Here is a 23,477-nt window from a genome sequence, read left to right as displayed (position 1 = left end):
TCTATGCAGGTTAATATTATGCTATTTTCAGATATTGCCTTTATGGTTTGTAAACATTTGACTAGTAAGATTCTCTTTGCAATGCCTGGGCAGTTAAACTCCCCACTCTCCATCAGTCAGTATTAGAAAGGATGGGGGGAAAATGTTCATCCACAGTTAAACTCTGTAGGTATGACCTGAAAACTGTTTCCTAAAGGGACAAATGACATGAACTCCTATTCTACAACAGAGTTTTAGTTATAATCTGCAATTACAACTTTTCTCATTTGAGATACAAGCCCTATTCTTTAAAAAAAAAGAGAAGAGAGAGAGAGAGAGAGAGAGAGAGAGAGAGAGAGAGAGAGAGAGAGAGAATGAATTTTAATATTTATTTTTTAGTTTTTTTTTCTGGCGGACACAACATCTTTGTTTGTATGTGGTGCTGAGGATCGAACCCGGGCTGCACGCATGCCAGGCGAGCGCGATACCCGCTTGAGCCACATCCCCAGCCCACAAGCCCTATTCTTCTTTAAATTTTTTTTTTTAGTTGTCAATGGACCTTTATTTTATGTATGGTGCTGAGAATCGAACCCAGGGCCCCATAAATGTTAGGGAAGGAATTCTACCAATGAGCTGCAATCCCAGCCCAAGCCCTATTCTTTAAAAGAAATAATACAAAGTAGCAAGTTGATTTAATATTTTCAGAGATCAAGCTTTAATAATTCTGAAGGACATTTATGCTTCCATTTCCTTCAATTTTTTTTTTTTTTACAAAATGTTGCTTTTGGAATAAAACAATCAACACCATGAAGTACTATGCCCTAAAAATCCAATTCATCAAATCCATTGCTTCCTAGATGAATAACTGTCATACTGTGAATGATCAAAAAATCTGCTACTTCAAAATCAGATTTTTGTGAGAAATTTATAGTTTAGAGCAAATGTCAGCAAACTATGCCCTATAGATCAAACCCAGCCCTCCACCTATTTTTTCATGGCCTTTGAGCCAAGAATAGCTGTTTACAGTTTTAAATAGGTGGGGAGAAAGGATATTTTGTGATATATAAAAATTATATAGAATTAAAATATCACTGTTTATAAATAAAGTTTTACTGGAATATGATCACATATTTATTTACATAGCATTTATGGCTGTTTTTTCACTACAACACAGAATTAAGTAACTGCATTAGATATTGGCCCACGAAACCTGCATATTTACTGTCTGGTACTTTACAGGAAAAAAAATTGCCCACCCCAGCTCAGAGAAATTAGGTAACTTTCTCGTGTGTACATAGCTTAAGTCTGAAAAGTATAGTATCAAAACATGAACATGACCATCTAACTCTAAATCCCTGCCTCTAACTCTAAAAACAGAAAGTACACCTGCTTGCCCAGCAAAATAATGTTATGAAACATGATTTTATCAAAAATGTCACAATCTGATCAAGTCTCCATCAGTTAAGATTTTTCTGCCTGCAAACATAAGTCAATGAGAAATAAAAACATGAAAATTCTCAAACCATTAGATGAAAATGAGGGAGGGAGACGGGAAGATGTGGGGGATGGTGGTGGTGAAAATCTGACCAACTTAAGGGAATAAAAGGCAAAAAAGAAAACAGAAAATTTAAAGAGCATAAAATAAGTTGACAGTAACCATTCCATAAAATCAGTAATCAAAATTCTCAGATTAAAAGACAAGATTTTAAATTGAGTACAATAAGACACATTTAACATCCAGCTTTATTTTCAAGAGACATATATAAACAAACTGACAAAGTTAAAAAAGAGAACAGAAAAAAGATACCACAGCCAAATGCTAACCTGGCATACTTAATAATAACAATATCAGACAACAGTTTTTAAGGCAAAAATGATGAAATGGAACAAAGAGGAATACCTTATGCTTTTAAAATATACAATTCATCAAGAGAAAATAATGTTGTTATGTATCTAGCTACACTATTTTGAGATGGATATATAAAATAAAAATAGATAGAAATACAAGAAAAAATGGGTAGATCCATAGACACACCGGAGGATGTTAACATGCTTTGTTTGGAAGCAAACAGAAGTGATAGAGTAAGGAAAAATAGTAATACAATTAACAAGCTTGATCTGACAAATACCATAGATCTTTGTACTCAAACAGAACATACTTTTTCAAACACACTTCAGAAACTATAAAAACTTCCAGCTAATAGATCATTTCAGTTTTTTAACTAGAAACTACATTAAAACCAGTTTTTCTTCCATTTTGACACTTCACACTGTCTGGACAATTTTGTGGAAGGCAGACAATTCAAGCTATAATTCCACATTTGGTCTTCAAGTATTTCAGTTAGCCATCTCGAAAATCCTCAAGAAACATAAATGTAAGCAAGACATGGTACTGTTCATTAAAAGCTGTTAATTCCATAAAAGGAAGCTTTTGCATTTTTATAGAATGATGAGGCCACTCTTAACTTTATATGGGAAAAAGACTAACATTTTTATAGATTGGTAGAATGTTAAATACCAAAGCTTTCACTACAAATTGATATGAAAACACAAAATCAGTACTTTTTAGAAAAATAAATACCAACCACCATATAAAAATATTCTGTTTGTTGGTGGAGAAGAATAGAGATGACTTGCATCATATTTTTAATAAATAGAAAACAAAAAGAAGTAATTTTTATACAAAGCCACTGTCTATGAAAGAAAACATGTGTAACTATATTTTTGTTGAAGCTTTACAAGAGAGGTTTTATTAAACACATAAGTTAAAGTGACAAATGAAATCATTTAGCACCATTAACATAAAATTAATTTCATCCTAAATCTCACCTAAGGGAACATATAAAATGGCACATTTTACAAAATTAGACACTAAAGTATCAAATGCTAAGGTCATTTCCTCAAGGTGCCACAATCAATGAAAAAAAAATGAAAGAAGAATTTTGACTGACAATAATACAATCACTTAAACATTCATCAATATATTGTTTTTCTCCCTTGAAAGCAATAGCTTCAAAGGAATGCCATCTAAGTGCTTTGGCTATATCTTATATTCTCAATTTGATATAAATTATAATTTATCACTAGTTGGAAGTAAAGAGTGCTAAAGCTGTATTTATGAGAATAATCTCTGTGGCTAAGAATTACAAAACTAGAAAAAATAACAACAAAAAAAACCTGAGTTTTGTTGTCAAAAGAGAGCACTAGTTTCATGATGTTCTATTACTTTCAATTGATTTTTAAAACTAACTTAGAAAGTCCTGATGATTGAGAGGCATGGTAACATAATCAAGAGAGTGGACTTTGGAGTGAGGTAGACCTATGCTGGGAAACTGGCTCTGCCACTTAAACTACCTTGAGCAAAAACTCAACTTTCTAAGCCTCAGTTTTTTACATCTGTAAAATAGATGATAATACCACTGACTCCTTATCTCTATTAATCTTCAAAAGGAAAATCTAATTTTGTAAAGCCCTTAGGATAGTTCCTGGCTTATCATGAGTAATTACTAAATATTAGCTATGAATATAATCTCTTATTAGTTTCAACTAGGTTATGCTATACTTAGAATAAACATATCTAGATGGTCAGTTTACAGAGATGCAAGACAGCTGGAGTATAGAAGACTGGTTTTGTCAGATGATCACAGCACCATTCAATAGACATGATCTCAGGTCATCTCAATATGAATGCCTTCAGAGTTCCCTGGGCTGAAGTTGAGCAAGATTAAAAACGGTGGGTGGGGGAGACATGGCTAAAGGCTTCATAATGTACACAATTCAAATTGATCTATTGGATGGCTATTTGTATTGTATCCTAAGTACAGTGTGAAAACCTAAATCTATAATTTTGAGAATTTAAACTGAGATAATTAAGAGAATCAACTTATTTCTGGATTTTTATGTATGCTGATTTCTTATTTCCTCATGTGATATTTTCATCTATTCTCATTGCAAGTAAAATTAAAATTAAATTGCATGTGTATTCAGTACTTTCTTCAATTAAATTTGTATGAATTAACCCCTTGCAAGTTGCTCAACTGGTGAGGAGAAAGTGTTAAAAGCTATTGAAGGACTTCACAACAGCCAACACATGAAAACAACCTAACCAACCATCAACAGATGAATGGATAAAAATACGTGGTGTGTGTGTGTGAGTGTGGGTGTGGATGTGTGTATGTGATTGATGTAGGTGTATGTGCTTTTTGGCCATAACAAAGAAGGAAACCCTGTCATTTCTGACAATGTGAATGAACCCAGAGGGCATTATGCTACATGAAATAACCCAGACACAGAAAGAAAAATATTGTATGATCACCTATATGAAAAACCTGTAAGAGTCAAACTCACAGAAGCAGAGAGTAAAATGGTGGTTGCTAGGAGCTAGGAAGAGGCAATGGGGGATATAGGTCAAAGGGTACAAACTTTCAGTTACAAGATGAATAAGTTCTAGATCTAATGTGCAACATAGTGACCGTTGTTAATAATGTTATTTAATATACTTAAAATTTGCTAAAAAAAATAGAACTTAATTGTTCTCACCACATGCACAGCAAGTAATTGTGTGAGGAACAGATGTGTTAATTAGCTTCATTTGGTAATAATTTTACAATGTATATCAAGACATGTTATACACTTCAAATGTATACTGTTTTTGTCAATTTCGTCAATTTTACTTCAACGAAACTAGGGAATAAAAAAGAAAGACTTCGGGCTGGGGATGTGGCTCAAGCGGTAGCGCGCTCGCCTGGCTTGCATGCTGCCTGGGTTCGATCCTCAGCACCACATACAAACAAGGATGTTGTGTCCGCCGAAAACTAAAAAATAAATATTAAAAAAGTCTGTCTGTCTCTCTCTCTCTCTCTCTCTCAAAAAAAAAAAAAAAAAGACTTCAACACCACTATCTTAGTAATAGACTCAGCAGTCAGAAAGCCATTAAAGACATAGTTGAACTCAACAGCACTATGAGTTAACTGGATATAACTGAATATCAGCTTTTCAAGCTCACATGGAACATTCACCCAGGTAGACCACATTTTAGGACACAAAACATATATTAGCAAATTTAAAGACTAGAAATAGTACAATGTCTGTTCTCAGATCACAGTGAAATTAAATTTAAAAATCACTAACAGAAAGATACTTGGAAAATGTCCCCAAATACTTGAAAAATTAAACAATTAACTTTAATGGAGACAGATAAATCTTTATTAGGTGTTGTTTTTCATTTTTTCCATGTTTTTATTGGTACATTATAATGGTACATAATGGTGAGATTCATTGTTACATATTCATACAGGATGCAATATAATTTGGTCAATATCAGTCCCCAGTATTTTCCCTTTCTCTCCCCCCTTACTACCAGGTCCCTTTCCTCATTCTACTTTTATCCCTTCCATTTTCATGAGACACCCCCACACACATCCAACCAACCTTCTTTCCCTTTTTCCTCTCTAGCTTCCACTTACCAGAGAAAATATACAATCCTTGAATTTCTGAGTCTGGCTTATCTCACTTAACATAACGTTTGACCATTTCATTCTTCTTTAGAGATGGAAAAAAACCCTCCAATTTGTATCTATAACACATTTTCTTAATCCATTATTCCATTGACAGACACCTAGGTTGGGTCTGTGGTTTAGCTATTATAAATTATGCTGCTATAAATATGAGTGTGCATGTATCACTGTAGTATACTGATCTTAATTCTTCAGGATAAATTCCAAGGAGTAGTGTAGTTGTATCATCTGGTGGTTCCCTGCTTACCTTTTGAGGAACCTCCATACTGATTCCATAATGGTTGTACTAATTTACAATCCTACCAACAATATAAAAGTGTTCCTTTTCCCCATCATCTTCAGCATTTATTATTGTTTTTATTCTTTTTATTCTATTTGTGATATGACAGCAGAATGCATTACAATTCATATTACACAGATAGAGCCCAATTTTTCATATCTCTGGTTGTATATAAAGTATATTCACACCATTCGTGTCTTCATACATGTACTTAGGGTAATGATATCCATCTCATTGCGCTATCTTTTTACCCTCTTGTGCCCTCCTTTTCCCTCCCACGCCTATGCCCTATTTAGAGTTCATCTAATACTCCCATGTTCCCCCTCCCAAGCCCACTATGAATCAGCCTCCCTTATATCAGAGAAAAACATTTGGCATTTGTTTTTTTGGGGGGGATTGGCTAACTTCACTTAGCATTATATTCTCCACCTCCATCCATTTGCCTGCAAATGCCATGATTTCATTCTCTTTTATTGCTGAATAATATACCATTGTGTATATATACCACATTTTCTTTATCCATTCGTCTACTGAAGGGCATCTAGGTTGGTTCCACAGATTAACTATTGTGATTTGTGCTGCTATAAACATTGATGTGGCTGTGTCCCTGTAGTATGCTGTTTTTAAGTCCTTTGGTTATAGACCGAGGAGAGGGATAGCTGGGTCAAATGGTGGTTCCAAGTTTTCCAAGGAATCTCCATACTGCTTTCCATATTGGCTGCACCAATTTGCAGTCCCACCAGCAATGTATGAGTGTGCCTTTTCCCCCACATCTTTGCCAACACTTATTGTTGTTTTTGTTCTTAATAGCTGAAATTCTGACTGGAGTGAGATGAAATCTTAGAGCAGTTTTGATTTGCATTTCTCTAATTGCTAGAGATGTTGAACATTTTTTTTATATATTTGCTGGCTATTTTTATTTCTTCTTTTGAGAAGTGTGGTTAGTTCATCTGCCCATTTGTTAATTGGGTTATTAGGTTTTTTATGTAAAGTTTTTTGAGTTCTTTAAATATTCTGGGTGTTAATCCTCTATCAGAAGAGCAGCTAGCAAAGATTTTCTCCCATTCTGCAGGTTCTCTCTTCACTTTCCTAATTGTTTCTTTTGCTCTGCAGAAGCTTTTTAATTTGATGCCATCCCCTTTTTTAATTCTTGGCATTATTTCCTGAGCTTTAGGGGTCCTATTGAGAAAGTCATTGCTTGTGACTATGAGGAGTGTTGACTATATGTTTTCTTCTAGGAGTTGCATAGTTTCTGGCCTAATTCCTAGGTCTTTGATCATTTTAAGTTTACTTAAAATGTACAGGGTGAGAAAGGAGGATCTAATCTCATTTTTCTACTTATGGTGTATTATTTAGATTTTTTGCTGCTGTGATCAAAAAACCTGACAAGAATAATTCTAGAGGAGGAAAGATTTACTTTGGGGCTCATGGTTTCAAAGGTCTCAGTCTATAGATGGCTGGCTCCATTCCTCAGGGGCTTGAAGTGAGACAGAAAGTCATGGCAGAAGGGTGTGGCAGAGGGAAGCAGCTGGAAATGTGGTGCCAGGAAGCAGAGATAGCACTCTGCTCAACAGGGACAATATATAAATCCCAAAGTCATGCCCTCAGGAATCCACCTCATCCAGCCACACTTTACCTTCCTACAGTTACCACTCAGCCAATCCCCATTTGGGGATTAATTCAGTGATTGGGTTAAGGATCTCAAAATACAATCATTTCACCTCTAAACCTTCTTGCATTGTCTCACACATTAGCTTTCAGGGGATACCTCACATTGAAACCATAACATATCGATGACCAATTTTCCTAGCATCATTTGCTTAAAAGGCAGTCTTTTCTCCAGTGTATGGTTTGGGCCCCTTTGTCAAGGATCAGAGGACTGTAAACATGTAGATTCATCTTTGTGTCTTCTATTTTGTACTAATGGTCTATGTGTCTGCTTTTATTCCAATATCATTTAGTTTTTGTTATAATAGCTCTGCAGTATAATTTGAAGTCAGGTATTATAATGTCTCCAGCACTGTTTTTTTTTTGTTGTTGTTGTTTGTTTGTTTGTTTACTTAGAATTGCTTTGGCTATTTTGGGTATTTTATTTTTCCAAATGAAATTTTGGACTACTTTTTTCTAGTTTTCTGAAGAATGTTATTTATTTATTTATTTTTATATGGGGATTGCACTGAATCTGTATACTGCTTTTTAGTAGTCTGGTCATCTTAATATTAATTCTGCCTATCCACAGATATGGGTGGTCTTTCCTTTTTCTTGTATCTTCAATTTCTTTAATGGTCTATAATTTTCATTGTAAAGGTCTCTCACCTCCATGATTAGATTTATTCCTAAATATTCTATTTTGAGTCTACCATGAATGAGATTGTTTTCCTGATTTATTTCTCAGCAGATTCATTACTGGTATGAAGAAAAGCTATTGATTTTTGTATGTTAATTTTTTTAGGCTGCTATTTTGCTAAATTTATTAGCTCTAGGAGTCTTCTATTGAAGTTCTTTGAATCTTCTTAGTTGCTATCATTTGCAAACAATGAAAATTTGACTTCTTCCTTTCCTATTTTTATCCCTTTTACTTTCATCACTTCTCTTGCCTAATTGCTCAGGTAGAGTTTCAAAAACTATACTGAATAGGAGTGATGGACATCCTTGTCTTGTTCCAGATTTTAAAGAAAATGCTTTAGTTTTTCTCCATTAACTATGATGCTGGCTTTGGTTTTGTCATATTTAGCTTTATGATATTGAGGTAGGTTCCTATCCCTAGTTTCTTCAGTGTTTTTATTTTTTTAATTATGAAGGGTGCTGAATTTTGTCAAAGGTTTTCTCTGTATCAATTAAGATGACTGTGATTTTTACCCTTAATTCAATTTATGCAGTGAATTACATTTATTGATTTGTGTATATTATTAAACCATTCTTGCCTCCCTGGGATAAAATCAACTTGGTCATGATATACAATCTTCTTAATATGTTGTTGGATATGGATTACTAACATTTTATTAAAGGATTTTTGCATGTAAGTTCATCAGAAATATTGGTCTGGTTTTCTTTCCTTGATGTATCCTTATCTGGCTTGGTACAAGAGTGATACTGGCTTCTAGAATGAATTTGGAGTGCTCCATCCCTTTCTGTTTCATGTAATAATCTGAGGAGCAGTGACATTAGTTTTTCTTTGAAAGACTGAGAATTTAGCTGAGAATCCATTTGGCTCTGGTCTTTTATTTGTAGGAAGGCTTTTCTTTACTGCTTCTCACTGCTAGTTATTGGTTTGTTTAGGTTATGGCCTCTTGATTTGATTTTGGCAGGTCATATGTGTCTAGAAATATATCCGTTTCTTCTAGGTTTTCCAATTTATTGGAGTATAAGTTTTCAAAGTACTTCTTAATGATCCTTTGAATTTTCATGATGTCTGTTTCTCTAATCTAAATTAGAGATTTATCTCTAATTTACTCATTTGGGTCATCTCTCTTATTCTTTTGGTTAGTTTGACTAAGGGTTTATCAGTCTTGTTTATTTTTTCAAAGAATTAACTCTTTGTTTCATTGATCCTTTATGGGGTTATTAAAAATTCTCAATTTCATTGATTTCAACTCTGATCTTAATTATTTCCTTCTTTCCAGTTTTAGAATTGGTTTGTTCTTGTTTTTCAAGGACATTCAGATGCCTCATGGCTATTTATTTGGGATATTTCTGATTTTCTTATGTAGGCATTCGTAGCTATACTTTCCTCTTAGAATTTCATTCATAGTGTCACAGAGGTTCTGGTATGTTGTATCACGATCTTGTTCGATTCCAGGAATTTTTAAATTTCTTCCCTGAGTCTTCTATCACTCATTCATCATTCAAAAGTGTATTATTCGATATCCTTGTGTTTATATAGTTTATGAAGGTTTTCTTTTAAACAATATACTTCTACATAAAACATGAGTTAAAGAAGAAATTTAAAGTGAAATTTATTAAAATTGGGGGCTACATTTAAAAAATGCAACTTATCAAAATTTGTGGGATACAGTAAAATCAGTGCTTAGTGGGAAATTTATAGCATTAAGTGAACATATTAGGAAAAGAAGAAATATCTTCTAGTATTCCACCTTAGGAAACTGGGAAAAAAAACTACATCCAAAGTAAGCCATATAATTATATATATATATATATATATATATATATATATATCCATGAAATCTAAAATAGGAAATCAATAGAGAAAATCAACAAAAGCTAATTCTTTGAAAAAAGTGGGTTTTTAAGATTAATATAATTTATGTCTCTAATCAGGTGAAGAACAAAACAAAAAACACAAACTAACGAATATTAAGAATGAAAGAGGGAACATCATTATACATTTAATATAATAAAGGGATTATAAAAGAGTATTTTCAAAACTCCATGCCCACAAATTTCACAATCAAGGTAAAATGGACCAATTTCTTGAAAGACATAATTTATCAATACTCACATAAGAAACAATCTGAATAGGGCTATGTATTAAAAAATTGTACCAATAATTAATATTCTTCCCAAACAGAAAACACCAGGCCCAGATGCATTCACTGGTGATTTCTACCAAACATTTAAGGAAGAATTGATACCAATTCTCTATAACCTCTTCCAGGACACAGAAGCAGAGGGAGTAGTTTCTAATTCATTCTTTGAAGACAGGATTACCATAATATAAAAAACCGGACAAGAAAAGGAATAGACCAATATCTCTCATGAGCACAGATGCAAAAACCCTCCATAAAATATTATCAAATCAAAACAAATAATGTACATAGTGAATTATACATCACAACCCATGGGATTTATCCCTCCTACACAAGGCTGGTTGAACATTCTAAAATCAACTAATGTAATCCATGATATGAACAGGCTAATGTAAAAAAAAATCACACCATAATATCAATATATACAGAAAAAGCATTTGATAATAATCTAACATAGATTCACAAAAAAATTCAGCAAACTAAGAATAAAGGGAAAGTTTCTCAACTTATAAAGAACATCTACAAAAACCTCCATAGCTACCATAATATTCAATGGTGAGAAATTAGAAGCTTTCCCACTAAGATCAGGAATCAGGTAAGGCATCCCCTATCACCACTCCTTTTCAACATCATAGTTGAAGTGCTAGCAAATAATAAGAAATTGAGAAGGAAGAAATAAAATGACCTTTGTTGACAGATGGCAAGATTATCTATGTAGATATTCCAAAGGAATAAACAAAAAAACTCCTTTTAACTAATAAGCAACTACAGCAAGTTTGCAGAATACAAATTTAATATACAAAAGTCAATTTCCTATTTGCTAGAAAATGAAAAAATGGAACTTAAAATTAAAAACAAAGTACCATTTACATTAGCACCCCAGAATATGAAATACTCAGGTATTAATCTAACAAAATATGTAAGTAAAAATATAAAAGTGTGTGTGTGTGTGTGTATGTAATGAAAAGTTTAAAAAATGATGAAAGAAATCAAGGAAGAACTAATGCAGAGATATTCCATGTACATGCAAAGGAAGATTCAATATTATCAAGATCTCAGTTCTTCCAAACTTGATCTAAAGATTCAATACAAGCTCAATCAAAATTCCCAGCCAGTTATTTTTCAGATATCACCAAACTGATTCCAAATTTTATATGGAGGCAAAAGACCCAGAATAGACAACTCAATAGTGAAAGAGAAAAATAAAATCATTGAATTGAAACTTCCCAACTTCAAAACTTACAAGAAAGTAATAAAGACAAGACAAGGACAGTCCTTTCAACAACTAGTGCAGGAATGACTAGACCTCCGTATGAAAAAAGAAAAGGAAAAAATAAAACCTAGACACAGACCTTACATTCTTCATAAAAATTCACTAAAAATTCATCACAGACATAATGTAAAATGCAAAACAATAATAATTCTATAGTACAGCATAAGATAAAATCAAGATGACCTTGAGTTTGGTGATGAATTTTTAGATGTAACACCAAAAGCATAACCCATGAATAATAATGATAAGCAGGACTTCATTAAAATTTATGCTCTAAGAAAGACACTGTCAAGAGAATGAAAAGGCAAAACATTTAAAGGGCAAGACCAGGAGAAAATATTTGCCACAGACACATCTGATAAAGAACTATTTATCTAAAATGTGTAAAGAATTCTTAAAACTCAATAATAAGGAAACAACCCAATTTTTTAAATGAGTAAAAGACTTTATTCAAATAAACACATCATCAAAAAAGATAGACAAATGAAAAATAAGTGCCTGAAAAGATGCTCCACAGCATATGTCATCAGGGAAAATTTAAACAATGAGATTGCACTATAGACCTATTAGAATAGACAAAATCCAAAACCCTGGCAACAGCCAATTCTGGGGAAGATGGAGGACCAAAGGAATTTCCACTTGAGAGTGGGAATGCAAGTCTGGCAGTTTCTTACAAAACTAAACATACTCACCCATACAACCCAGTAATTGCCACTCCTTAGTATTTACCCAAAGGAGTTGGAAAATTATTCCCACAGAAAAATCTGCACCCAAATATTTATAGCACCTTTATTTATAATTGTCAAAACATGGAAGCAAACAAGATGTCCTTCAGTAAGTAATGTGGAACATCAGACAATGGAATATTATTCAGCAGTAAAAAGAAATAAACTATTAAACCATGAAAAGACAGGGAAGACCCTTAAATACATTTTACTAAATGAAAAAAGAAATCTGAAAAGTCTATAGGCTGTATGATTACAATCAGAAAAGACAAATTAGAAAAAAAGACAGTAAATGATCAATGGTTGCCACAGGTTAAAGGGAAGGGAGGGATGAATAAGTGGAACAAAGGATATTTAGGAGAGTAAAAGTCTTTTTATGATACTATAATGGGAGGCAAATGTCATTATACATTTGAAAAAACCCATAGAATATACAATGCCAAAGGTGAACACTAATGTAAATTATGGACTTGGATAATCATGTGTCAATGGGATGTTGGTAGCTATGGGGAGGAAAGTGAATATGCAGAGGCAGGAGATTTATAGGAACTCTGTGCTTTCCAGCCAATTTTGCTGTGAATCTAAAACTGCTCTTAAAAATAAAGCATATTTTGGGGGGCTGGGGATGTGGCTCAAGCGGTAGCGCGCTCGCCTGGCATACACAGGGCACTGGGTTCGATCCTCCACACCACATAAAAATAAAGATGTTGTGTCCACTGAAAACTAAAAAATAAATATTAAAAAATTCTCTCTCTCTTAAAAAAAAATAAAGCATATTTTTGAAAAAAAGGAAAAAAATTGAAAAGCAGGCAAATTTGAAGAAGAGAGTTATCCTTTTTAAGACATTCTCTTTTTTTCCCCTCTTTCTTCAAGGCATGACTAATCCTCAGCTTATAAGATGGCTAGAGATATTTGTAACCTTAAAGGGCAATTTCTATATTCTTTCTTGGGGACCCTAAATTATACCAATAAAAACTCATGGATGAAGCACCTAGAGATGATGAAGAGCTCCTAGAGTCAACGTTTAGTTTACACTTAAAAGCACTAGGTTTATATCTAGCTGGACACAGTGGTGCACACCTGTAATCTCTTCCACCAAAGAAGATAAATAAATGACTAATAAACCCATGAAAAGATGTTCAAAATCATTCATTATTAGGGGAACTGAAATTAAAACGTTAATAACACACCACTACATACCTATTAGAACAGATATAATAAAAAATACTGATAATACAATGTTGGCAAGGATATACAGAAACTGAGAGCTTGCTACTACTAACAGAAATGTAAGCTGATACAGCCACTTTGGAAAAGTGTGGCAGTTTCTTAAAAATTTAAACATATATTTGTCATACAATGCAGCAATTTTCCTCCTAGCAAACTACCTAGAAGAAATGAAAATATATGTTCAAAGATTAACACACAAATGCTCATAGCAGATTTACTTTTCAAAATTTTAACTTTGGGGATAAACTGAAACTGAAAAAAAAGAGGTTGAGCTAAAATTGCTTCATTAAAGTAAACTCTAAATGATAACTAGAATAAAGGAAAATGATCCTAGCTAAAGAGTTTAAGATGTAAAAAGAAGTGAAGGCAAAAAACAAAACAAAAACAAAAACCAACAGTAAATGTCGTGGAATATTTAACTGAGCACTATATAAAAATGATACTATCCTTTGGGTTTAATTAACATACACATAGCATTAAATATCTGAAAACAAAAATACAAAAGCTGGAAGGGATAGATGAAATGAGTCCAAAGGTCCTTTTGTTTTCTGGGAGGAGAGGAAAAGTACTGATTAACATTAAACTTTGGTAAGTGAAGAATTCACATTGGGGCGCCCGTCAGCAAGATGGGGGACAAGACACTCCTACAATTCTTGCCTCCAACAAAAACCCCAAAGCAATCAATAAACTACATTTCAACCAAAATAACTAAAGGAGAGCAGTGGAGAATAGCAAAGATGTATCAGAAATCTTGCAGAGCACAGAAACCCAGGATAGCCATATATAGAAGGGAAGAAACACACTTTGCCTCTACCAACCCATTCCCCCAGTCAGTGTAAGCCACAAACTAGGTGGGATTTCAACCTGCAGCAGAAAAGGCAAGGCAAAGGACCCCAACAGCCCCATCACCACCACAGACATCAAGTGTCTTCACTACTGTGGGAGTTCCCCTGAGGCCACATTCTGAGCTGCTTCCAGAGAAGGCACTGATACTATGCTCAACTTCCTGTGCTGCTTCTGAGCTTCACCATCTGGGAAACAGAGATACTCCTAGACTGTGTCCTGCTCCAAGTGAAAATAGCCATTGCACCTCTTCATTCTGAGGTTCCACCAAACCACTCCCACCAGTTAGCACATGATCCCTAAGCAGAGCTATTGCCCCTAGGGCAAGCTACATCAGAATTGCTCCATCCTCCTCTCCCAGTTCACTGATGCACTGTGCCCCTATGGCTGAGCTGAAGTGGTACCCATCCCTAAAGAGCCAGAGTCTCAGACTACTAGAATAGTCATACCCCTAGTGCCAAAGCTGAGGCAGCACACCACTAGCCAGGAATTTCAAGCCACCTGCATGTGGAGCAAACATACTCCCTTGTGTCACAAGTGAGGCAGCAGCCACCCCCTATGAACTCCAAGCCTCTGGCACAGAAGCAGCTTCATCTTTCAGCATAATATCTAATGCAGGGTCTCAACCGAAAGTATCCAGAGGCTCCATAGACCCATGTAGTCACACTTTCTGAGGCCAAGGAGATATGGTGCCTCACATGCCAGGGAATCAGAATCTTGGCTGAACTAGTATGATGTTCTTCCATACTAGTCAGAACTAGACTAGCCCCTAACAGACCAAGCTGCTGAGATACTTCCCTCTGTGGGAAGTGAAGTCATTGCTGTGCTATTTTCCTGCACCCCCAGACATATTGCCATTCCTTGGTCCTTGCTACTGCTGCACCAAGCCTCACAGAGCTGGGCTACTGCTGTATCTCACTATCCCAGGATCCAGAGTCTCAACTGCAGAGTACCTCATCCTGAAGTGGGAGCTGCCACTGTGGTCTACTGGTTCAAATTATAGCTGTGCCCTGGTCCCTAAGGCCTGGGCCTCCAAAACACTTCTTTGGAGCCATGCCAGTTCGTCCTCTTACCACCCAGAATCAGAACCATAACTATATCCCAGCCCTCTGAGCCTGAGCTGCCATAGTATGCTTCAAAACAACAAATCCTGGCATAGTAGAACTGCATTCACTCATGTCTTGGAGAATGACCCTACAATTCAGGTGATATGGTAGTTTTGCAAGGCCATGATCCTAGGAATCTGGCTCCACAGTCACCATATGCACCTGTGCCCTGAATCCCAGTGCTGTTTGTGGGTGCCTGTGAGATATGTCAGACCCTAAACTAAGAGAGATCACCTCATCAAAGACTCTCCACTATGAAGAAGACAAGAACAGGAAGATTCCTAAAGCTCTTTCCCTAAACAACTTTGCAGCCACTATCAGTGCCACAAACATCTAGCACCCACACTGCTGAGGCAACCAGTCACAGCTAAATTGATGACAACTGAAGAAGCTGCATAGAGGTCATACCACTGTACCCACATGGAACCAGAACCACTTTACACTGCCCAAACAGCATCCTCAGGTCCATCCCCAGGTAAAAATCTTGAAAAACCAGTCTTAAGTTTGAAGAGGTGACAGTAGCAAAAAATTCATTAAGATCAATGCAGGGCCACAAGAAAATGAAAAAGCAAGGAAACATAACAGCACATTATTGGAACATAATAATTTTCCAAAAAAAACTAACCCCCAAGAAATGGAAATGTATTAATCACCTATAAAATTATTCAAAATTATGATCTTAAGAAAACTTAGCTATATACAAATAGACAATTCAGTGATGTTAGGAAAAAAATTCATTACCTGAATGAGGAATTCAATGGAGATAAATGCCATAAAAGAAGAAGCAAACAGAAATCCTGGAGCTGAAAAAAAAAGACAAAATTAAAAATACAATCAAAAGCTTTAATAGAAGAATAGGGCAAGCAAAATAAAAGAATCTGTGAACTTGAAGATAGGTCTTTTTGAAATCACTCAGTCAGAGGAAAAAGAAAATAAATTAAAAGGAGTCAAGACAGCCATCAAGGGACTCATGAGACAACATCAAGTGAACAAATGATTGCATTATGGAAGTCACAGAAGGAAAAAATATAAAAATATGGGGAAAAGGGTTACTTATTTTTTCTTTTTCCTTTCATTATACAAGACAGAAGAATGTATTTTGACATATCATATACACATGGAGTATAACTTCCCATTCATGTGGTTGTACATAATGTGGAGTTACACTAGTCATGTATTCATACATGAACATAGGAGAGTTGTGTCCAGTTCATTCTATTGCCTTTCCCATTCTCATCCCCCATTTCTTCCCCATATTGTCCCAGTTCAATCCAGTGAACCTCCACTCTTCTCTCCTTGTCTACCCCCTATACCACCACCTATTGAGAGTCAGCATCCACATATCAGAGAGAACACTTGCCCTTTGGTTTGGTGGGACTGGAAAATTTCACTTAGCATGATATCCTCCAGTTCCATCCATTTCCTGTCAAATGCCATAATTTCATTACGTTTTATGGCTGAGTAATATTCAATTGTGTTTATATACAACATTTTCTTTATCCATTCATCTGTTGAAAGGCACCCAGGTTGGTTCCAAAGCTTGGCTATTGTGAATGGAGTTGCTATGAACATTGATGTGGCCATGTCACTATAGTATGTTGATTTTAAGTCCTCTAGGTATGTGCTGAGGAGTCGGATAAATTTTGGTTCCATTCCAAGTTTTCTGAGGAATCTCCATTCTGCTTTTCAGAGTGGTTTCACCAATTTGCAGTCCCACCAGTAATGGATGAGTGTGCCTTTTCCCCCACTTCCTCACCAACCCTTATTGTAACTTGTATTTTTGATAATTGCCTGTCTGATTGGAATGAAATGAAATCTCAGTGTAGCCTTAATTTGCATTTCTCTAATTGCTAGTGATGTTGAACATTTTTTCATGTATTTGTTGACCATTTGTATTTCTTCTTCTGTAAAGTGTCTGATCAGTTCCTTTGCCCATTTATTGATGGGATTATTTGTTTTGTTTTTGGTGTTAAGTTTTTGAGTTCTTTATATTTCCTGGAGATTAGTGCTCTGAGGTGCAAGTGACAAAGATTTTTTCCCATTCTTAAATTTTTCTCTCTTAAAGTTGTCCCAGCTATAGACAACTTTGGTTTAGCTTGAGCCAGTGGGCAAATATGCAGTGGGGACTCAGCCTAAATACTGCTATAATTGATTTGTTCGGAAGTAAGAAGAAACACACTGGACTGCAGTTGAGACTCATGACCCACCCCATACCTGGCAGATTCCAAAAGTAGAGGTCTGGGAAAGAAGCATCTCAATTTCAAATATCATATCAAGGAGGAACATTTGACTTTTCTTGTTCTTGTGTTTGTCTTTTTTTGGTTCTGTGTTGTTTTGTTCTTCCTTGTCAGTGAAATAATGACAGAAAATGTTTCAAATCATGAGAATGATATGGAGATCCAGATAGTAGAACCATTTTTGTTTTATTCAGCTTTTTCACCACTGTGACCAAAACCTGACAAGAACAATTTAGAAGAGGAAAAATTCATTTGGCACTCATGGTTTCAGAGGTCAGTTCACAGATGGCCAACTCCATTGCTATGGGTCTGAGGTGAGGCAGAACATCATGGTGGAAGAGTGTAGAGCAGGAAAGCACCTCAGGACATGGAAATCAGAAAGCAATAATAGAGCTCCACTCACTGGGGACAAAGCATAAGCCCCAAAAGCTTATACCCATCTTAAAACTCATCTCTTCCAGCCACAGCCTATCTACCTTCAGTTATTATTCAGTTAATCCATATAAGAAGATTAATCCACTGACTGGATTATAACTATCATCATCTAATCACTTCACCTCTGAATCTTCTTGCATTGTCTCACATATGAGTTCATATCTAAACCTCATACCTAAACCTTGACACACTTAGAACTTCAAACAGACATGACCAGAAAAGAACCTCTCCATAACATATCATAGTTAAAATACCAAAAGTACAGAGTAATAAAAGTTACAAGAGAGAAGCATCAATTCACTTATGAAGACGAACCCACAAGAACAGCAGCACATTTCTGAGAACTTCTAAAGGCCAGAAGGAATGGAATGATACATTTCAAGGCCTAAAAAGCTGTAAGTGCCAACCTAGATGACAATGTCCAGCAAATTTATCTTTCAGAATTGAAAAAAGAAATAAAGACCTTCCAAGATAGGCATAAACTAAAAGAATTCATGACCCCTAAATCAGCATTACAGAAGATATTCAAAGGAATCCTATGCCTAGAGGAGGAAGCAAGATAAATACAACCACAAAAGCATAGGAAAGAATAAATTGCACTAGAAGAGTACTTATGCAAATCAAAAATAGGAAGGGACCCTACATTTTTAAATCTCTAAGACTTAACAGCCTCTTCTCTTTACTGATTATTTCAGTAAATCATCAAACCCCTAAGATGAATGAGGGAAAGGGAAAAATATAAAATTCTCAAAACAACCAAAAGAAAAACAACAAAATGTAAGGAACTGGAACATTTCAATAATAACCAGGACTGGGGTTGTAACTCAGCGGTAGAGCGCTTGCCTACATGTGTGAGGCACTGGGTTCAATTCTCAGCACCACATAAAAGCAAATAAAATAAAAGTCTATTGACAACTAAAAAAATATTTTAAAAAATAAGAACTGGGCCTGATGTTTAAATAATAATAACAACAACAACAACAACCAAGAGTGTAAATGGTCTGCATTCCTCAATTAAAAGACACAGACTGCCAGACACAATAGTGCACACCTGTAATCCCAAATTACAATAACATAGACCAATAATCTTGATGAGCACAGATGCAAAAATCCTCAATAAGTTATTTATAAGTTGAATTCAACATCAATGAAAAAGATCATACACCATGATGAAAATGGCTTCATTCCAGGAATGTAAAGTTGATTCAAGAAGCACAAATCAATAATGTAATATACCACATAAACTACATCATCTCAATAGATGCTGGAAGAACCTTCAATAATTCCACATCCCTTCATGATAAAAATCCTGAATAAACTAGATGATACCTCAACATAATAAGGCTACCCACAACAAATCCATTGCCAATGGGGGGGGGTGGGAGGAAGTAAAGTATTTCCTCTAAAAACAGGAATAAGACAAGAGTGTTCATTCTTACCATTTGTCTATTCCTATATAGTGTTGGAAACTTTGGCCACAGCAATCAAGCAAAAGAAAGAAATAAAAGTAATACAAACAGGAGACGAGGAAGATACAGCATCCCTGTTTGCAGATGATATTATTCTACACTCAGAAAACCCAAAGAGTCCACAATAATCTCTTAGAATTAATAAATTCAGTGAAGTAGCATGATACAAAAATCAACATATGAAAACATATAGGTAGCTTTCCTATATACCAACAATTATTTTGCTGAGAAAGAAATCAGGAAAACAGGGCTGGAGGTATAGCTCAGTAGTAGAGCACTTACCTAGTATGTATAAGGAATAAGGCCCTGGGCTCAATCCCCAGCACCACACACACACACACACACACACACACACACATATATACACCAAAAAAAGATTAAAAAATAAGAAGGAAAACAATCCCATTCATAATAGACTCATATGTGTGTGTGTGCGAGCGTGTGTGTGCACACACACATTCACATGAGCGCACACACAAACATCTATGAATAAACAACTAAAAAGGTGAAAGACATCCACAATGAAAATTATAAACACAGTAAAAAGAAGTTGAAGAAAACACTAGATGATGGAAAGATATCTCATATTCATGGATTGGGAGAATTAATATTGTTAAAATGGCCATACTACCAAAAGTGATATACAGATTCATTGCAATTCCCATCAAAATGCCAATGACATCCTTTTTTTTATTTCCAATGACATCCTTAATAGAACTAGCTAGAAAAAAAAAACTCTGAAATTCACTTGGAAACACAAAAGACACTGAATTACCAAAGCAATTCTAGCAAACAGAACAATTCTGGAGATATCACAATACCTGATTTCAAAATATACTATAGAATAATGGTAACAAAACCAGTATGGTATTGGCATAAAAAACAGACATGTAGACCAATGGAATAGAATAGAGAACCCAGGAATAAACCTATGCATTCTATAGCCATATGATTTTTGATAAAAGAGACAAAAACAAAAATTGGAGAAATGATAGCCTCTTCAGCAAATGGTGTTGGAAAAATAGGACTTCTACCTGTAGAAGACTGGAATTAGATCACTATCTCTCACCCTATACAAAAGTCAAGTAAAAATAAATCAAAGACCTTAATGTAATATCTGAAACCTTGAAACCACTAAAGGAAAATATAGGGGAAACACTTTGAGATATAAGTATAGGCAATGATTTCCTGAACAGGCCTCAAGTAGCTCAGGAAACAAAAGCAAGAATCAGCAAATGGGATTACATCAAATTAATAACCTTGTACAGAGCAAAAGAAAAAAAATCAAGAGTGAAGAGAGGGCCTCCTGAATGGGAGAAAATCTTTGCCAGCTACTCATCTGACAGAGGATTAAAATCCAGAATATATAAAGGACCCAAAAAATGGTACACCAAAAGGACAGGTAATCTAATCAACAGATGGCAAATGAGCTGAACAGACACTTCTCAAAAGAAGAAGTAAAAATGTGCCTGGCATGGTGACACATGCCTGTAATCCTAGCAGCTCAGGAGGCTAAGGCAGGAGGATTCCAAGTTCAAAGTAAGGCTCAGCAATTTAGCAAGATCCTGACTCAAGGAAAAAAAAAAAAAGGATTCAAGATGGCAGTTTAGAGGAAGACTGCATTGCTAGTTGCTCCATGGCTCAAAATTCAAGTGGGGTGGAGGGTGGGATGGGGAGAATAGCTGGGATTCAAGTAGTGTGAATACTATTTCTCTGTGAGTTATTAGAAGACCCCCAACAGCTGCTTCTGCACAGGAATCACAGCTTCTGTGCTTGTGCAGGTCTTCAGGCCTCAGCGTCAGGGCAAACTCCGGGCCATTCTCCCACGCAGGACCTCTGGGTGCCCAAGTAAGACCACCAGCATCAGCACCCCCAGCATCAGCACCCCCACAGGACACCCAGTCGCTGCCCACGATCATGACCTCTTCTGCCACTCCTGAGTGAACCCCCATCTACCAACATGGGGCTTCCCTGGTGGCCTCCATCTTGGGACACTGTAACCATTGCCATAGTTCCCTACACATGGTAGCCTGCCATGGGGACAATGCACAGGGTCTGGAGATAGTCGCCAGCCACAACACTGCACACCAAAGAGCTGCATCTCTGATCACACCACCCAATGCCACCACCTGGCCCCACCCTACCCGACACCCCACTACTGAAAGCAGACACCTCCCTCTTGGGATACCTTTGTTGTCATCTTTAGTTGGGGCAACTCCCAGCTGGGGACATTGGCTGGGGCTTAGAAGCAAAATCAAGGTACCTATAGTCCCCAACTCCCTCTTCTCCCTGGCAGCCGCTAACCCGGCACAGTGCTTGCTTCTATGCAGCTAGTCTGTACCTCACAAATGCGGGTCCTGAACTGCCCAATACAAAACCAGCTCTCTGCCACAGGTGGGCAGCTCTCAAACCTTCTTGACTGGGAAGTAGAAAGGGAGGGGGTGAGTGAGATACAGTTTAGAAACTAAATTAGAGACCAGGAATTGTGAGGTCTACAGGTGATATAAGGAGAAAAATAAGACCAGGCACCCACATCACACAAGCAGGGCCCAAAGGAAATCCTTGGGGTGCGTTCCTCCATCAGGGAGCACACACTATACCCCACCTGCAGGAGCTCTGCCCCCAAGACCAACCCTCCCTCCCTAATAACCTTCACCTCCTGAGGGTGGAGATACCAGCAAACAATAGACAACCCCACCTGATGGATGAGAAGGAAAGCAGGAAAGACACTGATCTCCAACAAAAACAATCCTTGTATCTTCCTTCGAGATTTTTTTTTTCCTCTTTTCTCTCTCTCTGTCTTCTCGAGCCCTCACATTCCTAACATTTGTGAAACCAAGTACTTTTCATGAATTAGGCTACTGAGGACTAGGATGTCTGAATAGTATATTATAGTTGTGTTGTATATTCTTTTATTTCCTATTTTTCTTAATATTTATGTTTGTTTTTTGTACTCTCTCTATTGTTTTTCCACTACTTATCTCCCCAAAATAACTTTCTCTGTCTTCTCCTCCTACTAACCAACTTCTTTAGATTCCTCTTTCAAGCTTTCTAAGATCCAATAACTATATCTTCACCTCCTACATCCTTAACATCTCATCCTATACCTCACCCCTGGCTCTTTGTCCATCATCAGAAACTGCAGACCCTTTTGCAGACCTGCTGTTTATATTGTAGATAATAATTGAACTCACCATTTCTGTATATTGTGACAAAACTGTAAACTTCTTAAAAGCAGCTACTTGGTTTAAGACTGTATATTATTTGTATTAGGATCTGTTAACATTGTTATCCCCCTTAAAGGAGAGGTATTGGAACCCTGCGGGGACACTCTAAGCCTTTAGGGTAAAAACTGTAATGCTTTGGATCCACACTGCTAGAAGGGAAGACACATGAACAACATGAAAAAATAAGGGAAGAAAGGGCCCCCAAACAAACCAAGATACCACATTATTAGAATCCACGGCCCATACAACAGAAGAAGTGACAGAAAAGGAATTCAGGATGTACATAATTAAAGTGTTCTGTGAATTAAAGGATGATGTAAGACAGCAAATACAGGCAACGAAAGATCATTTCAAAAAAGAGCTACATAAGCAAATACAGGAAGCAAAAGATTACTTCAATAAGAAAATAAAGGTTCTGGGGGAAAAAACAGAAATCCTTGAAATGAAAGAAATAATAAACCAAATTAAAAACTCAATGGAAAGCACTACCAACAAATTAGATCACTTGGAAGACAGGACCTCAGACAATGAAGACAAAATATATAATCTTGAAAAGAATGTTGACCACACAGCGAAGAAGGTAAGAAACCGTGAGCAGAATATTCAAGAATTATGGAATAACATAAAAAAGACAAAATTTAAGAATTATTGGGATAGAGGAAAGCATAGA

General features: G+C 36.0%; 1 protein-coding gene across 20 annotated transcripts in view; it reads right to left on the bottom strand.

The window, feature by feature from the left end:
• Positions 1-23,477, bottom strand: part of Nrg4 (neuregulin 4) — a 165,440-nt gene that overhangs the window by 105,426 nt on the left and 36,537 nt on the right. For all 20 annotated transcript variants that reach the window (XR_013343770.1, XR_013343781.1, XR_013343771.1 and 17 more), the window contains one exon: positions 16,181-16,242. The gene's annotated coding sequence lies outside the window, so the exon portion shown is untranslated. The remainder of the gene's footprint in view (positions 1-16,180; positions 16,243-23,477) is intronic.

This window comes from Urocitellus parryii, chromosome 6, assembly GCF_045843805.1.
Source record: "Urocitellus parryii isolate mUroPar1 chromosome 6, mUroPar1.hap1, whole genome shotgun sequence".
Taxonomy (NCBI): Eukaryota; Metazoa; Chordata; class Mammalia; order Rodentia; family Sciuridae; genus Urocitellus; species Urocitellus parryii.
This window is presented reverse-complemented; position numbering and strand designations above follow the sequence as displayed.